Source organism: Schistocerca piceifrons, chromosome 2, assembly GCF_021461385.2.
Source record: "Schistocerca piceifrons isolate TAMUIC-IGC-003096 chromosome 2, iqSchPice1.1, whole genome shotgun sequence".
Classification (NCBI taxonomy): Eukaryota; Metazoa; Arthropoda; class Insecta; order Orthoptera; family Acrididae; genus Schistocerca; species Schistocerca piceifrons.
The window spans coordinates 381,901,293-381,924,684 of record NC_060139.1 but is presented as its reverse complement, the minus strand read 5'-3'; the positions used below and the strand labels follow the sequence as shown (position 1 = coordinate 381,924,684).

At 46.1% G+C, this 23,392-nt stretch overlaps 1 protein-coding gene across 1 annotated transcript in view; it reads left to right on the top strand.

Annotated features, from left to right (window-relative positions):
- The window catches only part of LOC124775075 (ATP-binding cassette sub-family C member 4-like), a 305,650-nt gene that overhangs the window by 105,358 nt on the left and 176,900 nt on the right, over nucleotides 1–23,392 (top strand). The window lies entirely within an intron of this gene.

The window sequence follows — 23,392 nt, the reverse complement described above, 5'->3', positions numbered from 1 at the left end:
GCTGGCCGAATGACTGGTAAGATGAGTGTGGCCAGAGCGGTTACCGTGGACTTTTTCCCACGTGTCGCACAAGTGAAGTTCTTGGATCATCGCACCCAGTTCCGGACAAGGCATGTAATGTGGGATTTGGTCCTTGGGGTGAAGTACGCAATTAAAATCGCCGGCGAAGACGCTGTGCTCGTATCGTCCAAGGAAAAGGGGAGCGACATCTGTGGAATAGAATCTGGCGCGGTCGTGACGTCTTGTGGTACCCGACGGCGCGTAAACATTAATGAATCGGGTGTTGAGTGCCGTAAATGCTATTCCTCTCGCGGAGGGAAGAAACGTGACGTCGGTAACTTCAATACCTTCACGCACTAATATTGCCACTCCGGTGTCTGCAGGGCTTCCGGGCGTCACATGTGTGGCGTAACCGTAAAAGTGCGGGAGTGCAGTCGTTTTCACTTCTTGTAGGAAAGCAAAGTCAACTCCCATGGCTCGTATGGTTTCTATCAAAAGTTGGATCTTGACAGGAGAACTGATCATGTTGATATTCATTGTCGCCAGGCGGTAAGCCTGGCAACGCGTTGTTTGGGCGAGGTTATCCATGTTGGAGAGAAGCGAACATCGGAAGTGATGTCACCCCCCGCCAAACGCGGTCCTCCTTGTGCTGCTTATGCTGCATGATCCGGCGGCGCCTCAGCTGGCCGCGGGTCGGGATCTTGTGTCTCGACGTCCTCGGCCCACGAAGCGGGCGCGGATGTCTGTTCATGTTCCATAGCCTCGGAATGTTTGGTAGTAAGGGACCGGGCGACTTCGCTGCCTGCACTGATACCTTCCCGCTGCTCACTGTTTCTGTCAATGGGCTGATGTTCGAAAGATGCATGTTTTTCTGTCTGTTCTGCAAGGTTGGAGTTAGTGGAAACAGCCTCAGCTTCGCGGCTGGCTTCTTGAGTGGTTAGTTGTTCTTCCCCGGCCGAATGCGAACCGCTGTGTTCCGACACGGTCCGACGACGGCGCTTTCGGCGTTTCGGTGATCGCTGTTTCCGTACATGGCCTTCATTGTCAGAAGACGGCACTGACTCACGCTCCGCCGGAACAAACGCTTCGGTCGGTACAATAAGGGAGTCAATTGCCATCTTGCCGCCGTCAATGTCTGTCGCGTTCGGTAGCTCCAGAGTCGTAGTACTATTTTCCACCACTGGCCAGGTCGGCGGATCATCCAGGTTTTTGTCCGTGGAAAGTGATTCTTGTACCGCTGAAGCGGTCGGCCGTGTCTGTTGTGTGGAGAACGTCGTGAGCGCCGCCGCGTAAGTCACGGGTAGAACAGTCTTCGCCGCTGGTGGCGCAACGTCCTTCGGTGGGAGTTGTGTGATCCGACGCTGGAGGCACTCGGAACGAAGGTGTCCTTCTTTGCCGCATCCGGAACACGTCTTCGGCTGGCCGTCATAAATAACTATGGCCCGGCATCCTCCGATCTGTAGATAGGATGGCACGTGTCGTTGGAGATCTATGCGCACTTGGCGTACTCCATTGAGTACTGGATACGTCTTAAACTGGGTCCATTTTTCAGCCACGTGTTCGTGTACCGTGCCGTAGGGGCGGAGCGCCGCTACAACTTCTGCCGCCGGGAGTTCAAATGGAAGTTCGAATATGCGGATAGTCCGCAGTCCCATTGCGGCATGGCCGACCTCGACGTTGCCAACATTGCCATCTGCGTGGCAGAAGCGGAGTTCTTGTTTCATCTCACGAAGCACCTTGTCGCATGTAATTTCGTTTATGAGCTTTACATAGACCGTGCTACTGACGATCGAAAAGTGAATGCCGACAATGTCGGCAGCCGGGATCTTGGCTTCCTCTTTTAAAAAGCGTTCGACTTCGAGCGCCTTTGGTCGGGTAAAGTCGTTCCGAAATGTGAATTTCAAGGTTGATCTTCTGTATTGGTTTGCCATGGTCTTGTAGCGCTACGGCGTCACGTTAGTGTCGGCCGAGGAAAGTAAACAAGGCGCGCGGGCTCTCTCTGACAGCGGAGAGCACACACCGCACGTCTGCTTCGCTCGGCTGCGAGAGCCGCACTGCCCCTAGACCACGGGTAACCGAGTGGAACCAGAGCTGCGCCTAGCTTCGCCGTGTCAGTTTGTGCCGAAATCGTGTTCCTGCAATAGGTTCTAAGTTGGGCAACAAAATTAAAATTGTTACTTTTGCGAAACCACATAATTGTCTCCACTGCAATGCGTTTGAAATTTGGGTCAAAGGCGCCTGGAACCTTTACAATCTTCCTCTGAAATGGTGCAAGATCATGGCACCTTGCACACCATCTTCGTGCTTGACGAAACTTGAAACAGCAGTGTCAGCACGTGCGAAAATAGGCCACAGCTCAGAAGTTCATGTAAGCTGTAAGGTGGATTAATGATGTCACATTGGTACCAAATTTCACGACAATTTTGACCAGGGTCACAGTGGACGTGTTACACATTGAGAAGGTCGTCACAGCTCCTCATACCCACATTTCACCCCTTTTTTGATCTTTCTGCGATGGAGGTCAGAACCGCGACACTCAGCACTGAAATCATGCGGTTTTCTTCGGTGGCCGACGAAAACACTCCAGACACACTGCTTATCAGAATCGACAAAAGAAGGTCTCAGGGAGTGGCAGAAAGGGCGTCAATGAAACCACGCCTTCTCAGACATTTCGAGATCGAAAATGACAGTTCGCAGTGCGATGAGCAACACGAAAACGTTCTTCGCAACTTTTGACACTGCTGACGCCCTTGGACGTTTCAAACCTTCTCTTAGGACATCGTGGGGCTGCTTCCCCATTGAACGTGATGGTGCCTCCTTGGGGCGCAGCGAGACCGCAGTTTTTGCTCTCGCGTACAGGTTGGAACGGCTAGGGTCCGTTCAAAACCATTCGTCGAAATTTGAAAGTGATCCGAAGCAGCAAAGATTACTTACGCTTTATCAACCCTCCTGTTTTCCGCCCTCGTGTGGCGTGATCATGCAGCATGCGGGAGTGAAACATTAACGCGTGCATGAATAAAATGGCAAAGGCTCCCTGTAAGATACCTCAGTTCGGCAACAACCTCGGTGCCACGCAATTTCGTTAACGGTTGGTTGATTGAGTGGGGGGAGGGATCAAAGAGCGAGGCCAATGGTCCCATCGGATTTGGGAAGGATGGTAAAGGAAGTCAGCCGTACCATTTCAAAGGAGTCACCTCGGGATTTTCCTGAAGCGATTTAGGGAAATCATGAAAACCTAAATCAGAATGGCCACACATAGGTTTGAACCGTTACCCTCCCGAAAGCGAATCCAGTGTCAACTTTATTGAGCTCGTTACAAATATTCCTATGAGAAAATTTGACACTAAATCAATCTGGCGGCTGCTCTTGCGCCCGAGGATATGCAAACCACACCCAATGGGTACCGTAGGTGTTGTCTAACCTGCAGGCTCTAGAACAGCCGCCAGGCTGATTTTGTATAGAAATTTCTGAAGGAACATTGCTAAAGTAATCAACAAAGATGCGTGAGTGGCACCAAACGTGTTGCTGAACTAGAGGGTCTGACAGGGACAATTTACCGTTTGGTTCAAACACTTGTTAATGTTGCAATCCCATACGTTCGTGCCACAGGAGAGCAGGAAGAAGGAAGTGTGAAAAAGCACAAGTAACAGTTGCTGCTTCGGGTCATGTTCAGACTTCATCGAACGATTTTTAATGGTGCCTAGTGGTTCCAACCGGTACAGGAGAGCAAAAATTGTGGTTGCACTGCACTCTAAATGGGTGTATTAACGTTCAAAGGTGGTGCAGCTCCACAATGTCCTTACAGAAGGGTTGGAACGACCGAGGGTGTCAGCAGTGTCAAAGGTTGTCAGGAACGTCTCCCCGTTGTTCATCACACTGCAAACTGTCATTTTAGACCGCGAAATGCGTGGAAATCAACGCCCACGGTAGGGATGGTGTCATTGATGCCCTTCATGCTACCCCCTGAGACCTTTTCGTGTCGATTTTGAGCGACGGTGTGTTTGAAATGTTTTCGACGGCCCCCCATAAGAAAACGGTGTTTTCAACGTTGGGTATCGCAGTTCGCACCTCAATAGCAACGACGTCGAAAGAAGGACTGAAATATGTGCGTGAGGGACTGTGACAACCTTCTAATCATATGACATGTCCACGGTGGCGTTGGTTAGAAATCTAGTGAAGTTCGGCGTCAAAATTACATCATTAATCCACCTTATGACTCGCATGATCTCAAAATCTATGGCCTATTTTTCAAATGTATCGAACCTTGCTGTCTGAAACAGCGCCGAGCCCGAGGGTGATGTCGCAGGGCGCCAAGCTTCATTACAGAGGAAGGTTGTAAAGTTGTAGGCATCTTTGAACCAAATTTCAAACTTATGCCTCGCAGTTAGAGGCAATTACGGAGTCCACTGTGGGACCAAACTGCTGAGATCATCGGCCCCTAAGCTTACACACTACTTAATCTAACTTAAAACTAACTTACGCTAAGGACAGCACACACACCCATGCCCGAGGGAGGACTCCAACCTCCGACGGGGGAACTGCGCGAACAGTGACAAGGAGCCTCAGATCGTGCGACGGAGTTTCGTAAAAGTGATCGTTAATGCTCTTGAACAATGTATTTACCAGTTTCCCTTTCTCTGAATTTCTAGCTGTTCGTAATGTGGTGCCTGAATTGTCGACAGGAACTTCCTTAGTCTTTCGGGAAGGCATTCTCATTGCTGAGGTAGAGGTGCTTGAGTCTGATAGAGGCATAAGCTATAGACCTCCTGACCTCACCTTGGATGTATTATGTGCTCCGTCTGGTTCTGGTCCCACAGTGGAACGTTCGCTTTTTTATAAGGAGGAGATTATTTATCTGTAACATATGAGTCTTCGGCGTCTATTGTTGGGTGGTGATTTTAACCGTGTTCTGCGTCCTGTTGATCGGTCTCCCCATTTTAATTATTGTCGATATTTAAACGAGTTGATATCTTCAATGCACTTGAAACATATCTTGGAGTGTAAACATCTAATGTTGGTCAAATTTACGCATTTCTTTGTGACTTCTAGTAGCAGGATTGACCGTATTCATGCAGTCGACGGGATCCCTGCTAGCTTTGCTGATCACTGTGCCTTGGCCGCTAACTCTACAGCTTGATCGGCAACCTGTGAAACTATTCCGTTCTTATTGGATGTTATGTGTTTCTCACTTGGCAGATCCTTCTCTCGATGATGTGATACACCACGAGTGGGAGCGTTGTCTTCAACCCGCTGGGAGGCACTCTGCCACTCTGGAATGGTGGACAGCTCTAGCTAAACAGAAGCTCCGTCAATCTTTGATGACTTATTTTGCTGCGAGGGACTTTCGAAGAATTCAAGAATGTTATTATTCTCTCTTGCGCTACTTGTATGACTTTGCAGATCGCGCCCCTCTGCAGACAGCAGGTGTAAGAGGCATTAAAGCGAAGTTGTTGCATTGGACCGGCGACAGATGGAAGGGCTGCGGATGCGATATCCAAACCATGATCACTAGTGGCGAAGGAACTTACTTCATTACACCATCTCGTTCGGCGTCAAGCTTGGTGTTGCCGCTCTTGCGTTACCTCCCTTAAAGCAATTCACAGTCATCAGCTGACGGCGGAAGCGGACGTAGTTCACGCCTTACATCAGTACTATGAATCTCTACGATGTGAAAGCACGTAGCGACTTTCCCTTCGACCCAGAAATTCGGACCCTTTCTACTCTGCTCGTGGCCGGACAGAGCACCGAATTCATGGCCACCTTTCGACAGGATGGCGTATATGATCTCACAAATCGTTAAGTAAGGATGGGCTCCCCAAGGAATTTTACGTGCTTTTTTGGCCCTTTATGGGGGTGATACTTATGTCCATGTTGAACGGGGTGATGAAGTGAGGGAGGGTGGGGGGAGGGGTGGGTTGGTGGAGTTGTGCTTGCTCTATTCAAGCTGAGGAAAACTGTGGTGATACCTAGACATCCTGTTGAAAATTTTCGTTTCGTCCTCTCCCGTTATTGCGTTTTCACTAGAAGACAGTGGCAAAGGCGGCTAATCACATGATGCGTGCCTTGCTGGGGACTGTCATCGGCCATTGTCAGAGTCGCCTGCCCGGTCGCTATAATCTTACCCCTGTGAACAAACGCCGTGATGTGGTTTCGGTTGCTGCCGTTGCTTCTGTCCATTGTGCTTTTGCCTTTATGGATATCGATAAGGCTTTCGATCGTGCATTCCTGCTTCGGATTTTGGAGGTGAACGGGCTGACTGTCGAGGCTCGTATGGTGTTATTGAACTTGTTCGCGGGCATTGCAGCTTCGGTAATTGTCAATGAACACTTAACGCTCCCGCAGGGGAGCTCGCTCTCGATGTCTTTGTTTGTCTTATCTCTAGAGCCACTGCTTCTGAAGGTTGCGCCCAGCTTCAGGGATTGACACTTTCTGAAAGGACTCTCACTGTTCGCGCGTACGCTGATGATGCTTTGCTTTTACTCCGTCAACGTGCTGAGATACCTCTGCTGAAGGCGATCAACGATCATCATTGCTGCGCCTTCTGAGCACGAATGAACGAGGGCAAAAGTAAACTTATTAATTTATGGTGTTTCGATGGAACAGTAATTATATGGGTAACAGCTGCAGATCGACATACATCACTGAAGGTTGATACTGATCGTTGTCCGCTCCATATGGCGACTGTAATTGGAAAACGGTTACTGATAGGATCCAGGGGCAATACTGGAACCTGAACGACGCTGTCGTACCTTTCTTCAGAAGGAACAAATTTTCGATACGTATGTGCTATTCAAGGCATAGTACATCGCGGAACTTTTCCCGCTTCCCTCCATGGTATCCAAAGAACTAAAACAGTTGTCCGGACATCTTTTAAGGAAGCGTCACAGCTTCAGATTATGATATGAGATTGTGACGAAGCCTCGTTCTCCTGGCGGACTGAACCTTTCTGGCATTTAAAGAAAGGCGTTCGTCTTATATGTTCAGTGCACTATATTGACGATCACTCAGGAGTGATATACTTTTACGTCTTGGCTGTTCCCCTTAGCACGTCCAGCGAGTCTTGATCCCCTCTTGACGGTGTGTATTGTATTGTGTATTTTACCTAGAAACGGCGGAGCGGTTTCGTCCCGCCATAGCCCTCAGTGGTACACGACCCCACAACAGGCGACAGCAGTCCACCCACCCCAGCGCCGCCCCACACCGAACCCAGCGTTATTGTGCGGTTCGGCCCCCAGTGGACCCCCGTGGGAACGTCTTACACCAGACGAGTGCAACCCCAAATGTTTGCGTGGTAGAGTAATTACGGTGTACGCGAAAGTGGAGACAGAACTTGCGCAGCAATCGCCGACGTAGTGGAACTGAGATGGAATAAGGGGAACCAGCCCGCATTCGTCGAGGCAGATGGAAAACCGCCTTACAAACCATCTGAAGGCTGGCCAGCACACCGGACCTCGACACTAATCCGCCGGGCCGATTGGTGCCGGGAACCTGCACGCCTTCCCGCTCGGGAAGCAGTTCGTTAGACCGAGCGGCTAGCCGCGCGGGCTCTCTTGACGGTGGTCGTCTGAGTTTTAAACTGCGACACATTCGAGAGTTCCACCTAGCTGTAAACTAGTTGGGGGCTGGCATATTGCAAAGGCCGGTGCTACGAACAAAATTTTTTTGGGTCCGCTGGGAAGGGATTCCTTGGTCCAATCCCGTTGAACTGTTTTCACCGCGATTCTCCCGTAGAAGTGTGTGGACCAACATCAGCCTTCCGGTTCTATTAATGGCATCGACCTCCTAGTGGTACAGAGTAGTCAACGATTCGATTTCCACCAACGAGCGTCTATACCGTATCGGGATTAGTGACGCAGATGAGTAGGTGTGCGTCCCTAGATACTCTGCAGTTCCTGTTCACTTGTCACGGCCAGCTAGCTAAATGGTCTTGGCTCGGGAAGTAATTGGCTTTCCTTTTCGTCTGTTGAATCTGCATTTTCCACTGACATACCTTTGCGGTCGGCTACTTCTTTTTTTCCGAGGGCAAAGACTAAAATGTTCAAATGTGTGTGAATTCCTAAGGGTCCAGACTGCTTACGTCATCGGTCCCTAGACTTACACACTACTTAAACTAACTTGTGCTAAGAACAACACTTACACACACTCATGCCCGAGGGAGGACTGGTACCTCCTGCGGAAGGGGCCGCAAAGACTAATAGGTCATGTGGTTGGTTACTCACTTTGTACCTTTTGTCGTTGTTATGAAGGTGATGACCATATGGCTTTTCGCCAGTTTATCTTTACGGCTTACTGGACCTGCGTGCAACTGCCACGATTTCGGGAACCGTTTACCAACAGACACGGAATAATTCTGGCAGCAGCTGCTGCCCTCATTGCGCTTTTGTTTTCTTGCATCTGTTTTTGCTATTTATTCTTTCCTTTCGCGCTGTTGGTATTCTTTTTAGGGAAAAAGGAGGCATGTGAGAGAGCAACTCAGTAACAGGGGAGAAAGGGGAGGGGGGGAAACGTTATGGCCAGACCTCGGGATTCGACCACTGCCCACTTTGTCTCCGCCAGCCTGAAGCTCTGAAGCTGACTGTGCCTACTACTGACTGCTGTTAGCACAATGTATTTCCTGTTTTGCACGAGTACTCAGGTACTTCTGTTGTACTTCTTCTAATTAATTCCTTCATGTCCACGTTTATTTTCTTTATTTCAGTCATCTGTACATGTAGAACACTCAGTAGAGTACTTTTACGGATTTTAAAAAAAATAAAAGAAACCGAAAAGTTGTATGATCGAATTCCGGCTGGGTCACTTTTTTGGATTCTACCTTTCAACCTAGCATTCACCTCTCGATGATGTGGAGATTCGCCAGAATCAGAACGTGGCTCGGATTCACGTTACACTGTGGCTCCCCTTTTTCCTGTTAGATAACTGGTTAGGGACATGCAAGTAGTATAAGTGATATCCACTTGATTCCAATAGTTTCAGAACAACTACATGGCTGCGAGTCGAATCGCGAAGGTTATATGAATATGAAGATATCCACTTACTTAACGTTGTTCTCCGTATTTTATTCGAGGCCCCCAAATAAAATACGCTACGGAACGAACCACAAGAGGGCTGAAAATATCATTCTCGTGTTTCGACGGTTACTTGGAAGTTATCGGTCAGCTTTTCTACTCACACGTTCCACGAAGTACATTATCCACCTCTGTCAGTAGCCCAGTCGTAAGGGGTTACATTTTAAGGATAGAGCTACGTTTTAAGGAAGCTCTTTTATACGAACCATTTCATCCTTGTTTATTACTTTCATCGTGGTCACTTGAGCACCTAAGTAAGAGCACGAAGTGGCAGTTAGAGAGAAAACTGATAATGTTTGGATAATTTAATTCAAGAGAAACACGTAAAATAAAAGGTCAGGGTAGATGTTACCTACCACAAATTGCTCAATACGCATATATTAAAAAGCTGTCGCTGTTGGCTGCCCCTTCGTTGGACTACAAATAGCAGAGCTTGCTGATGACACGGCCTACTTGACCATCTAGGCAATATCAGACAACTGCAAGAACAACTCAACGCCACTGCGACGTGGTACAAGATTAACGAACTACAGTTTAACCCGGCTAAGACGACTGACACTTACTTCAGTAAGAAACGCCCGCAGATGCTTGTTACACTGAGACTGAGTGGACAAGACATTCCATGAAGTACGAGTACTAAGACACGGCCTTAGGAGTTACCCTGGACAAACAATTCTTCCTCCATAAACATAGATCTTAGAAACAAAGCCACTGGAATGGCTAAAAAACTTTTCCACTTTTTTAAACCTCGGACTTAAGCACTACGAACAAATTACGACTGTATAAATACACAGTCCTTTCAAAAATGCTGTACGGCAGCTCTGTTTGGGGTATGAATAGCCAAACGCAGATCAGTCGCCTAGTGGTACAAAATATGAATCTTCGATGGATACTTGGTGCTGGCGTCACACCAGGGTAACTGATCTACATAACGAACTCCACACGAACAGGGTAAATGAAGTGATCAGGCAGCGGTCGACGAAATTACATAAGAAAGCAGACAACTTGAGAGGCTCGGTGTATCGTGTACGAACATTAGGGTGGACAATGCCGCTTCCTTGGTACCGTTGTGAAGTACCACCATCATTAGCACAATGAAAATATGAACTGATACAGTAGGTAGAGGTGTCTTACGAACGAACGCAAAGGCTCTGCTAAGTTAACCTCAAAAATTTAAAAAAAAGTAAAGTGAACACACATCCCTACTTGACACCAAGGAGTATAGACACACCTGTAAATATGTCTTCCCCCGCGAAATCCAGCTTTTGTCCCTCTTCCGGCCAGCAGGTAGACGGAGCGCGCTCGGTCCTACAGGCGGCCACAATGGGACGGACCGGTTCCGGTGGCGGGCTCTTTGTGGCCCATGCGAACGCTCAGTCGCTAACGGCTCACTTTGACGAGTTCTGTGACCTGTTCTGCCAATCGCTGTTCCATATTATCCTCGTCTCTGAAACTTGGTTGAAACCAAACATTTCTTCCGACGCTATCCGAATCACTGGTTACTCTCTCCTAAGGGCAGATCGTGAAACACGACGCGGGTGTGGTGTGGGTGCCTATATTCGCTCTGATCTGAGACCTACTATACTATGCACATCGGATGCAAAGGGCGAAGGAGAAGCAGAGTTCTTGTTTTTCGAAATAAATACATCAAATCAGAAACTGCTAATTGGAGTAATCTATAAACCTCCAAACGTCGGTGCTATGTCCTCCTTTCAGTCTGCCCTGTCCTCGCTCGTGACACTGTATGAACACATAATCATTATGGGCGACACAAACATTGACTTACAGTTAAAATCTCCCTCTGCAGAAAAACTTAGGAGACTGTTTCACTCCAATGATATGAGTTTAACACCGCTGGACCCAACTCATCACACGCCACACAGCCATACACTCATAGATATAATAGCAACAAAGCGACCAGATAAAATAATTCGCGCCAATCAGACATCCGCTCCAGGACTCTCTGCTCATGACGTGATTTTCTTAAATTACTCAGTACATACTACCAAAGAAAAATCTCACCTGGTAACCTACAGAAACCTAAAAAATGTTAACCATGACGCTCTTCAAAAGGATTGCTCAGACATCCCTTGGCATGATATAAGCAATGAACCGACTTTAGACGGAAAAATTCGGGAATTATGTCGCAAAATTATTGCACTGTATGATAAACATGCTCCTCAACGCACTGTCAAGGTAAAGAGAGCTCCCGCTCCGTGGCTCACCACTGCATTACGCCAGTTAATGAATGAACGTGATGCCGCACATAGGGCCTTCAAGCGTAACCCAACTCCCGAGGCGTACGAAGCTTATAGGAAACTCCGAAATAGAACCAAGCAAAGCGTGAGGAATGCCAAAATCAGACATGCCCGCTCTGTCGTATGCGGCATATCAAAACCTGCTGCACTGTGGAAAAAGCTGCGCAGTTTCGGTATAGGGAAGCGAAGATCTGACGCTGTTTATCAAGCGTCTGCAGAAGAATTAAACGATTTCTTCTCAACAGCCGTAAACTGCCACGCAGCGACAAATTACCAGCCCCAAGATATCAATCTCTCGAGAGACAAGTTTTTCCTAAAACATGTCACTACCAGCGCAGTACACAAGGCAATTATGAGAATCTCTTCCGAGGCAGTAGGAAATGATGGAGTGAGCATTGGCATGATTAAGAACGTCGTAAACACTATTACTCCAGTTATCACAGACATCTTCAACCTGTCTCTTGTCAGTAGTACATATCCTACTGAGTGGAAGCAAAGCTTAATTCAACGTATATCCAAGACTGACAACCCTAAGTCGCCAGGTGACTACAGGCCGATCAGCATACTTCCTGCAATATCTAAAGCCCTAGAACACATCGTCCATGAACAGCTGACGGATTACCTCAAAACTCATAACATCCACGACAAATATCAGTCAGGCTTTCGAAAGCACCATAGTACAGCAACTGCATTAATCAAAGTAACTGATGACATTAAACATGCTATGGACAGACGTGAAGCTACCATCCTAACACTGCTTGACTTTAGCAAGGCTTTTGATACAGTTGACTTTGATATATTACTAATTAAAATGAAGCAGCCGAATTTCTCAAACAGCGCAATACACTGGTTCGACAGCTACCTCAGAAACAGAAGTCAACAAGTCATTTGTGGGTCGGAAAAGTCATCATGGAAAAACATGCGCTCTGGAGTTCCCCAAGGCTCCGTCCTTGGTCCATTACTCTTCTCACTGTACATTAATGATATTTCTTCAGTGATTCACTCCTGCAACTACCATCTATATGCCGACGACATCCAACTGTACATAAGTGCAAGCCCCAAGAACATTGCTGACGCAGTAGCGAGTATGAACGCAGATCTTTGCTCTGTTTCTCGATGGGCACAGAACCTAGGTCTGAAACTAAACCCCAAGAAATCCCAGGTCATACTTATATCTCATCCAAAGTTAATCAGTCGGCACTTTCGCGAAACAGTCCCTCAAATACTCCTCAATGGTACCCAACTACCATACCAAAAAACAGTAAAAGACCTTGGAATAATCTTGGATGAACACCTAAACTGGGAAGAACAAACAGTCACAGCTTGCCGGAAATCGCTCTCCTCCCTACATGCAATTCAAAAATTTAGAAAAATATTTCCAACCCATGTTAAACAAAAATTAGTCCAAACACTAGTCTCGCCTAATCTTTACTACTGTGATGTAGTTCAACATGGCACAAATAATGAAAATTCGAGATGCCTCGAGCTAGTGATGAATGCTTGTGTTAGATACGTATGCAACATACGGTTGTATGATCATATCAGTCCTTCATACTCCCAGCTAGGTTGGATACGCCCACATAAGGCACGCGATCTCCACACGATGTGCTTACTTCATCGATTTCTTAGCCACTGGTGCCCCCAATACTTATCTTCTCACATTAAACACCTATCGTCATTCCATAACCGCAATACCAGATCGGATACGTCTAGCATCTTGGCTGTACCTTTACATAACACAAAATCTTTCTCCGTGTCATTCTCCATCTCAGCCATACGACTATGGAACGCGCTCCCCTGTGATCTGCGTCTTATCCAAAACCACTCAACATTCAAGAGGGAACTTAAGACTTACATATTAGGGTCGGTATAGCCACCATTTTTGTGCCCCCCCTCATCTTTTTCTTTCTCCTCTCCATCATAGCTTCGAATTTTACCATTCTATTTCTCTTCCTCTAACCTATCTACCTCTTCTATATCTCTTTCACCCCATTCCATCGTCTTATGTCTCTGCTTGATGAGAATAACTCACAAGCTGCAAGAATATAACGAGAAAATTCCCAACTAGCAATAGGACTGACACTCATAAAAGAAAAATATGTTTACTTTCATATACATAGTCATTATTATTATTATTATTATTATCATTATTATTATTATTTTTATTATTCTTCATTGTTATAATTATTTTTTGATTGTTATAATTATCATTGTACTACTTTTATAACCTCTATTTTTTTTCTTTAACATTAATACTGTATAACATGTTATATGTCCTAATTTTCTGTAGACACTGAAATTTGTTGAATCTGAGTATGCCTGGTTAGGTGTAAGAGAGGGCCTGAAGGCCCTAATCTTGCCAGGTAAAATAAATGCATAAATAAATAAAATAAATAAATATAGATCGTCGTTGACTGTGGGACTTCGTTCTACAAGGCGACAATTTTTTTTTTTAAATGAGAGATGTTGTCCCTACGTCTTATAGAAAGATATGCCTCCAAACGTCGTACACACTACATGGAATGCACGTCTTGTGTTTTAAAAGCTTATTCAATGACAAATCTAAATAAGTAATTGCCTCAGACGTGTTACAGACAGTTGGTGTCACAGTAACACTATCAAATTTTTTAGTTCAAACAGCGTTTAAATAGTATAATATAAATGTTGAAAACTGAATGTAAATGTTGAAACTGAAGAAATATTACGGACAGTTGCTGTCACAGCAAAAATGTCAAATTTTTTGTGTAAACAGCGTCTAAACAGTATAATCAGGACATAAATAAAATAAATTATGCTATTATAATTAAACTTCATGTTCTAGAAGACTTTTTTAGTCAGGGACAGAACATGACAGAAAGTCCTTTTGTCGCCCTTCCGTGCTCATTGTAATCGTTTTCGCCTTTCCTTTACGTGTGTTTAGCGGCCAAGGGGTTACAAGGCGGTCGCCCTGTCTTGAACTTTCCAGTGACAAGACTTGTTTCTCGTTCTTTCAGAACCTGTTCACCACTTCTGAGATACTCACTTATGCACTGGATGAACCGGTCAGAATTCGCAAGGCCCTTTTTTTGCTTTTTTTTGTTTTTTTTTCTTCCTTTTTTGTCAAGAGTCGAAAAGTCGACCTTAGAGGCCCCACTATGTGTAGCGAACAGACGATCGTCTGAGGAGATTCATAAATTAAATTAATTTCATTTACTGTCTTCCAAATAATTCAGTTTGTCCGATTAAATCCGGACATTTCACACTGCACTTTTGAATAGTTTTATCGGCTTTCTGACCACTGCAGTGAAGTTCGTTAAATACATTTCAGGTCAGAGAACTCATACTACGATAAAGAATGGGCTTCGTTGACAGCAGGAAATAGGTATGGTGCCTCACTTACAAAATCATATTGGACTGCAAGATGTCTTGTGCCAGTGGAATAAAATATCATACACAGTCCAGTCACAATAATGTTACCACCTGTAAAAGCCTGAATAACCACCTTTTGCGGCGCAGATGTGCAGGAAGGGAGTCAGTGAGGTTCTGGGAGGTATCGATGGGGATGTGGAGACGTGTCGACTCCAGTGCCTTGTCCAGCTGCGCTAGGTTTCCCGGTTAAGGATCCATGGAGTGAATAGCCCGATCGAGATGGTTCCACAGAATCTCTTTTAAGTTTAAATCTGGAGAGGTTGACAGCCATTAGAGTACGGCAAACTCATCCTAGTGCTCTTCGATCCACGCGCGTACACTGCGAGCTATTTGACATGTTGCATTGTCCTGCTGGTACACTACTGGCCATTAAAATTGCTACACCAAGAAGAAATGCAGATGATAAATGGGTATTCATTGGACAAATATATTAAACTAGAACTGACGTGTGATTACATTTTCACGCAATTTGGGTGCATAGATCCTGAGAAATCAGTACCCAGAACAACCACCTCTGGCCGTAATAACAGTCGATACGCCTGGGAATTGAGTCAAACACAGCTTGGATGACGTGTACAGGTACAGCTGCCCATGCAGCTCCAACACTATACCACAGTTCATCACGAGTAGTGACTGGCGTATTGTGACGAGCCAGTTGCTCCGCCACCATTGACAAGACGTTTTCAAGTGGTGAGAGATCTGGAGAATGTGCTGGTCAGGGCAGCAGTCGAACATTTCCTGTATCCAGAAAGGACCGTACAGGACCTACAACATGCGGTCGTGCATTATCCTGCTGAAATGTAGGGTTTCGCAGGGATCGAATGAAGGGTAGAGCCACGGGTCGTAACACATCTGAAATGTAACGTCCACTGTTCAACGTGACGTCAATGCGAACAAGAGGTGACCGAGTCGTGTAACCAATGGCACCCCATACCATCACGACGGGTGATACGCCAGTATGGCGTTGACGAACACATGCTTCCAATGTGCGTTCACCGCGATGTCGCCAAACACCGATGCGACCATCATGATGCTGTAAACAGAACCTGGATTCATCCGAAACAATGACGTTTTGCCATTCGTGTACCCAGGTTCGTCGTTGAGTACACCATCGCAGGCGCTCCTGTCTGTGATGCAGCATCAAGGGTAACCGCAGCCATGGTCTCCGAGCTGATAGTCCATGCTGCTGCAAACGTCGTCGAACTGTTCGTGCAGATGGTTGTTGTCTTGCAAACGTCCCCATCTGTTGACTCAGGGATCGAGACGTGGCTGCACGATCCGTTACAGCCATGCGGATAAGATGCCTGTCATCTCGCCTGCTAGTGATTCGAGGCCGTTGGGATCCAGCACGGCGTTCCGTATCACCCTCCTGAACTCACCGATTCCATATTGTGCTAAGAGTCACTGGATCTCGACCAACGCGAGCAGCAGTGTCGCGATACGATAAAACCGCAATCGTGATAGGCTACAATCCGACCTTTATCAAAGTCGGAAACGTAATGGTACGCATTTCTCCTCCTTACACGAGGCATCACAACAACGTTTCACCAGGCAGCGCCGGTTAACTGTTGTTTGTGTATGAGAAATCGGCTGGAAACTCTCCTCATGTCAACACGTTGTAGGTGTCGCCACCGGCACCAACGTTGTGTGAATGTTCTGAAAAGCGAATAATTTGCATATCACAGCATCCTTTTCCTGTCGGTTAAATTTCGCGTCTGTAGCACGTCATCTTCGTGGTGTAGCAATTTTAATGGCGAGTAGTGTAGATGTCATCGCGCCGAGGAAAACGCAAACTGCATGTATGAGTGGACATCGTCCTCAAGGACAGATGCATACGAAAACATTCCCTAAATCATGACGTTCCCTCTCTCCGCTGTGGACCCTTCCGACGATTGTTGCAGGGCCGTACACGGCAACGGCCATCTGTCCGATGAAGCATAAAACGGCATCCATCTGATGAGGCCACTTGTTGCCAGTCAGAGAACGTCCAGTTGTGGTACTGGCGTGCAAATCCGTCGGCGATGAACAGGAGTCAGCATGGGTGCATGATACAGGCGCATGCTGCGGCGAGTCCTTTCTCAGCAACGTTCGCTGAATGGTCGTTGTGGAGACGTTCTTCGCGGCCGCTTGTCTCATCTGAGCGGCCAGTTTTTCAACATTTGCATATCCATTCGTCCGTACACGTTTCCGCAGCCGTGGTACACCACAGTTCCCTCGGCGCCGGCTTTGGACAGAGCCATTTTGCCATGCACAATGTGCTTTAACCACGGCGACACGCGAACGGTATACAGACTTGGGCGTTTCGCTTGTGCTTTCCCCCATGGGCCGAAATCCAATAATTTTGCCCTTCTGGACGGCAGATAAATCACTCCGTTTCCGCATTACGACAACGACTGAGCAGTTATCCACGTACGCTCGACACGCTTTATACTGAATGGTCCTAAGCTACACTTCTGGCCATCAAAATTGATACACCACGACGATGACGTGTTACAGACGCGAAATTTAACTGGCAGGAAGAAGATGCTGTGATATGCAAATGGTTAGTTTTTCAGAACATTCACACAAGGTTGGCGCTGGTGGCGACACCTACAATGTGCTGACAAGAGGAAAGTTTCCCAGCGATTTCTCATACGCAAACAGCAGTTGACAGGCGTTGCCTGGTGAAACGTTGTTTTGATGCCTCGTGTCAGAAGGATAAGTGTGTACCATCACGTTTCCGTCTTCGATAAAGGTTGGATTGTAGCCTATCGCGATTGCGGTTTATCGTATCGCGACACTGCTGCTCGCGTTGGTCGAGATCCAATAACTCTTAGCACAATATGGAATCGGTGGGTTCAGCCGGGTAATACGGAACGCCGTGCTGGATCACAACGGCCCCGTATCACCAGCAAGCGAGATGACAGGCATCTTATCCGCATGGCTGTAACGGATCGTGCAGCCACGTCTCGATCCCTGAGTCAACAGATGGGGACGTTTGCAAGACAACAACCATCTGCACGAACAGTTCGACGTCGTTTGCAGCAGCATGGACTATCAGCTCGGAGACCATGACTGCGGTTACCCTTGACACTGCATCGCAAACAGGAGCGCCTGCAATGGTGTACTCAACGACGAACCTGGGTGACGAATGGCAAAACGTCATTTTTTCGGATGAATCCAGGTTCTATTTACAGCGTTATGATGGTCCCATCCGTGTTTTGCGACATCGCGGTGAACGCACATTGGAAGTGTGTGTTCGTTATCGCCATACTGGCGTATCACCTGGCGTGATGGTTTGGGGTGCCACTGGTTCCACGTCTCGGTCACCTCTTGTTCGCATTGACGGCACTTGGAACAATGGATGTTACATTTCAGATGTGTTACGGCCCGTGGCTCTACCCTTCATTAGATCCCTACGAAACCCTACATTTCAGCTGGATAATGCGCGACCGCATGTTGCAGGTCCTGTACGGGTCTTTCTGGATACAGAAAATGTTCGACTGCTGCCCTGGCCAGCACATTCTCCAGATCTCTCACCAACTGAAAATGTCTGGTCAATGGTGGCCGAGCAACTGGCTCGTCACAATACGCCAGTCACTACTCTTGATGAACTGTGGTATAGTGTTGAAGCTGCATGGGCAGCTGTACCTGTACACGCCATCCAAGCGCTGTTCGACTCAATGCCCAGGCGTATCAAGGCCGTTATTACGGCCAGAGGTGGTTGTTCTGGGTACTGATTTCTCAGGATCTATGCACCGAAATTGCGTGAAAATGAAATACATGTCAGTTCTAGTATAATATATTTGTCCAATGAATATCCGTTTGTCATCCGCATTTCTTCTTGGCGTAACAATTTCAACGGCCAGTAGTGTATATGCCAAAAATTTAACGGCAGGTAGAGGGGACCGAAATAAGCAGATGTATAGGAATGTGTGTGTGGTAATGCCGCCTTGAGCCGGTAGAGAGCGCTAATGACTGAGCGTATAAAAGCTCTTCGCTAGATGAATTCATCATTTCCCGCGCGGATCGCGAGCAGCGTGCATCGTTTCACGAATGCGGAGCTGGCCGACACGCACTGCATGTATGGGACTGCATAAGTTAATGGATAAACTGCTCAAAGGATGTACAGGGAGTGATTCCCGGATAGTAATCAGCTGGATCGCCGAACATTCGAGCGTCTTCATCGGGAGTGACGCACGAGTGGATCGTTTAAGCTTTCTGACGTGGAACTGGCATTGGAAGATATCGCAGTGGAAGAAAGAATACTAAACACAGTAGAGGATATCGACAAGCTCGAGAGCTGTAGACGTGCGTTAGGTGTGAGCCATCAAAGTCCTCTGAGGACTACGTGAAGGCGGAACGTCCGCATCATTTACAGAGGGTGCGAGCAATGACCCCTGACGATTATCTTCCACGTCTCAACTTTGCTCTTTGGTATCTTCAGCAGACTGCAGCCAAAGAAACCTTCCCTGCAGATGTTTTATTCACTGATAAAGCTACCTTTATGCCGTCGGGTATGTTGAACATCCATGATTTTCATATGTGGGCTCATGGTAACCCACATGGCACAATAGCACACGCCTACCAAGGGAGGTTTTTTGTAAATATTTGGGCAGGCATTCTGCACAATAAATTAATAGGACTGTATATTCTACCTAGTCGTATAACTGGCCACTCGTACAAAAATACGTTCTTTCTATAGGAGGTCTTGCCTGGACTTCTGGGCCGTGTTCCTGTAGCTGTCCGCAGACGAACGTAGTTCTAGCACGATGGAGCCCCATCCATCTCACTTCAGTCGAAACGTCAGGAATAACATGGACGCTGTCTATGGACAGGATAGGACGGGGCAGTCCAGTTCGCTGACCACTGCGTTCTCCCTATTTAGCCTGCACCAAGAAGCCTGGTGTGCGGTAGTCCCGTCTGTCTGTTGCTACTGGACATGTGATCGACTTGCCTGACGTCTTTTCTAATGTCCGCCGATCCATGCGCCGTGGCTATGAATCGTGTATCTCTGTTGGTGGTCGCTTTTTCGAGCACCTCTTGTAAACTATTAATAAATTTCTGATTTCATTCGTCTTTACGTGCCTTTTCAGTTTCCTGAAATCGATACTGCTGTACAAGCTAGCGCTGTAATGTGTCGTTACCGCATACATATTCCTATACCAAACCTGCTTAGTTAGGTCCCCTCTACGTGCCTTTACATTTTTGACATATTGTTTAGGACTACCCTGTATAGTCTCCACTGCTACTACTGCCACCGGTCGAATGCGATTGGTTATTTTGTCGTGCACATTGTTGCTAATGTCAATGACTTGTTGCTGAAGACGAACTATAAGAGTTATGCATTTGTGAAAACATCGGGGCTGGGTCGTCTTTCCTGCCGTGTAGCTGGGCTCAGCGTAGATACGTAGTATTTAAACCGTTTCTTTCGAAGTGTACATTCTTCGCTTATTTCCACATCTCAGATATCTTACTCTGCGGGAACCATGCAATACGACTAACGTAATGTCATTTGAGTGCTGATTAGTGGGTGGTGTACACAATTGCAATTCATTTCAGAAAACGAGTTTGATATGGAAACTGAAGAAATATCATTTACGAACAGTTAGTTACAGGAGCGCAGGGAACATAAGGAAATAAAAGACTTCGAAGCGAACTTCGTACTTCCAAGATACTGTCTATTTTGTTTCACCAAGAATTCGAATTCTTAGTCTCTATATCAATCTTTTTTCTGCACAGTTCTTTTCGTTCGTACTGTGTCTAGTAGTTTGCACTACAGCTGCAAAGTTTTACTACGATGCTCGATTCGTTTTCTTTCCAATAGATACTTAATATTCTTCTTGCGATAACCATTTCGATTTACTCGGGACACATACATACCCGTATATTCGTAACCGCCTATCGCAGTCTCCACCGTATAGCTAAAGCGTATTTTGCGATTCTCGTTCGATTTCTTTATGATAAATATCTTTTCTTTAGGTTTTACTGTGTCTCGTGGTTCCTACTACAGCATCTGTAGGGTCTCTGTTGCGATACTCGATTCGCTTCCAATCCGATAAGGGTTAGAGTTGTTCATTTCATAGTTGTTTCGATTTACTTCTGATACATACATAATATTCGTAACTTTGTACTGAAGTTCCTCTTGAGTAATACAGCTCAAGTGTATGTTGCGATACTAGCTTCGATTTCCGTACGCCAATTTTTTTTTTTTTTTTTTTAAGTTTATACTGTGCGTCGCGATATCAGTTACAGCAGTAGAGTTTCTTTTATGGTATCAGAACTGGGCTCGTATTCTTTTCGATAAACTTTGCTCATTGGAGATGCATCAGACAAGTCTTCAGACAGAAAATAGCAATAATAACAGTAATCTCTGTCACTGACTAGTTGTAGCACGACATAATTTTTTTCACCGAGGCAGCTAATAAAAACTGTTTTATTTACTTTTCAAACTATGGGTAAAGATATGAAGTTATAGTCCCCATATTATTTGTGTCGTCTGGGAGCATGTCCACTCCGTCACTGCTCAAAGCCGAATGCTAGTATTGCAATTGTTGTTGTTGTTGTTGTGGTCTTCAGTCCTGAGACTGGTTTGATGCAGCTCTCCATGCTACTCTATCCTGTGCAAGCTTTTTCATCTCACAGTACCTACTGCAACCTACATCCTTGTGAATCTTCTTAGTGTATTCATCTCTTGGCCTCCCTCTACGATTTTTACCCTCCACGCTGCCCTCCAATACTAAATTTGTGATCCCTTGATGCCTCAGAACATGTCCTACCAACCGATCCCTTCTTCCACTCAAGTTGTGCCACAAACTTCTCTTCTCCCCAATCCTATTCAATACTTCCTCATTAGTTATGTGATCTACCCATCTAATCTTCAGCATTCTTCTGTAGCACCACATTTCGAAAGCTTCTATTCTCTTCTTGTCCAAACTATTTATCGTCCATGTTTCACTTCCATACATGGCTACACTCCATACGAATACTTTCAGAAATGACTTCCTGACACTTAAATCAATACTGGATGTTAACAAATTTCTCTTCTTCAGAAACGCTTTCCTTGCCATTGCCAGCCTACATTTTATATCCTCTCTACTTCGACCATCATCAGTTATTTTGCTCCCCAAATAGCAAAACTCCTTTACTACTTTAATTGCCTCATTTCTTAATCTAATTCCCTCAGCATCACCCGACTTAATTAGACTACATTCCATTATCCTTGTTTTGCTTTTGTTGATGTTCATCTTATATCCTCCTTTCAAGACACTGCCCATTCCATTCAACTGCTCTTCCAAGTCCTTTGCTGTCTCTGACAGAATTACAATGTCATCGGCGAACCTCAAAGTTTTTATTTCTTCTCCATGAATTTTAATACCTACTCCGAATTTTTCTTTTGTTTCCTTTACTGCTTGCTCAATATACAGATTGAACAACATCGGGGAGAGGCTACAACCCTGTCTTACTCCCTTCCCAACCACTGCTTCCCTTTCATGTCCCTCGACTCTTATAACTGCCATCTGGTTTCTGTACAAATTGTAAATAGCCTTTCGCTCCCTGTATTTTACCCCTGCCACCTTTAGAATTTGAAAGAGAGTATTCCAGTCAACATTGTCAAAAGCTTTCTCTAAGTCCACAAATGCTAGAAACGTAGGTTTGCCTTTCCTTAATCTTTCTTCTAAGATAAGTCGTAAGGTCAGTATTGCCTCACGTGTTCCAGTGTTTCTACGGAATCCAAACTGATCTTCCCCGAGGTTGGCTTCTACTAGTTTTTCCATTCGTCTGTAAATTGCAATTATCACTTCAATTTTTTGTCACTTTGTGACAATGCGTATTCAGCAGTACTACCCCCTCTTCCCGAAGTCTGAACTGATCCCCTATACATTTGTTTGATTTTCTAGTGCTACCATCGCTCATTAAATACATCTGTTTCCATTCTGCTATTACTTTGAGACATTACATCAAGATAATCAGTCTTGCTGTTACTTCATACAATGTAAGCTTTCACGGGTAGTACTGACATGACTTAAAACTTCCGGGCTATTAGGCCTTGGTCGATGTATGGCACATTCTGCCATTTTACCTCTGAAGATGTTTCCGGGAGTCTGAGAGGAAACGTTAGGAGAAACTTTTATACATCGACCGCGGCCTAATAGCCCGGAAGTTTTAAGTGATGGCTTGCTGTTAGTGTCTCAACCAACTTAAAAGTTTTTTCATCCATTCCGTCAAGTGACTTGCCTCGTGGGGAATGGTTGATTTCCCCTCATCCAGAGAGACTTTTGAGCAGAATGGCTTGTTGGTGCCGCGAAGATGATTGCCCTTAGCGCCGCCGTGGCCGGAACTTGTCGCAAGCACGGACGGCGTGACGATGATCAGCTTCAGCAGATGGAATCAGCGACATCTTCCGGAGGCCAGCGGCATCGCCGCGGTGGTACATCTGCATCTGCATCTACATGATTATTCTACAATTCAAATCAGGTGTCTGGCAAAGGGTTCATCGAACCACCTTCAAGCTGTTTCTCTACCGTTCCACTCTCGAACAGCGCGCGGGAAAAACCAACACCTAAATCTTTCTGTGTGAGCTCTGACTTCTCTTATTTTATTGTTATGATCATTCCTCCCTATGTAGGTGGGTGCCAACAAAATATCTTCACACTCTGCGGAGAAAGTTGGTGATTAAAA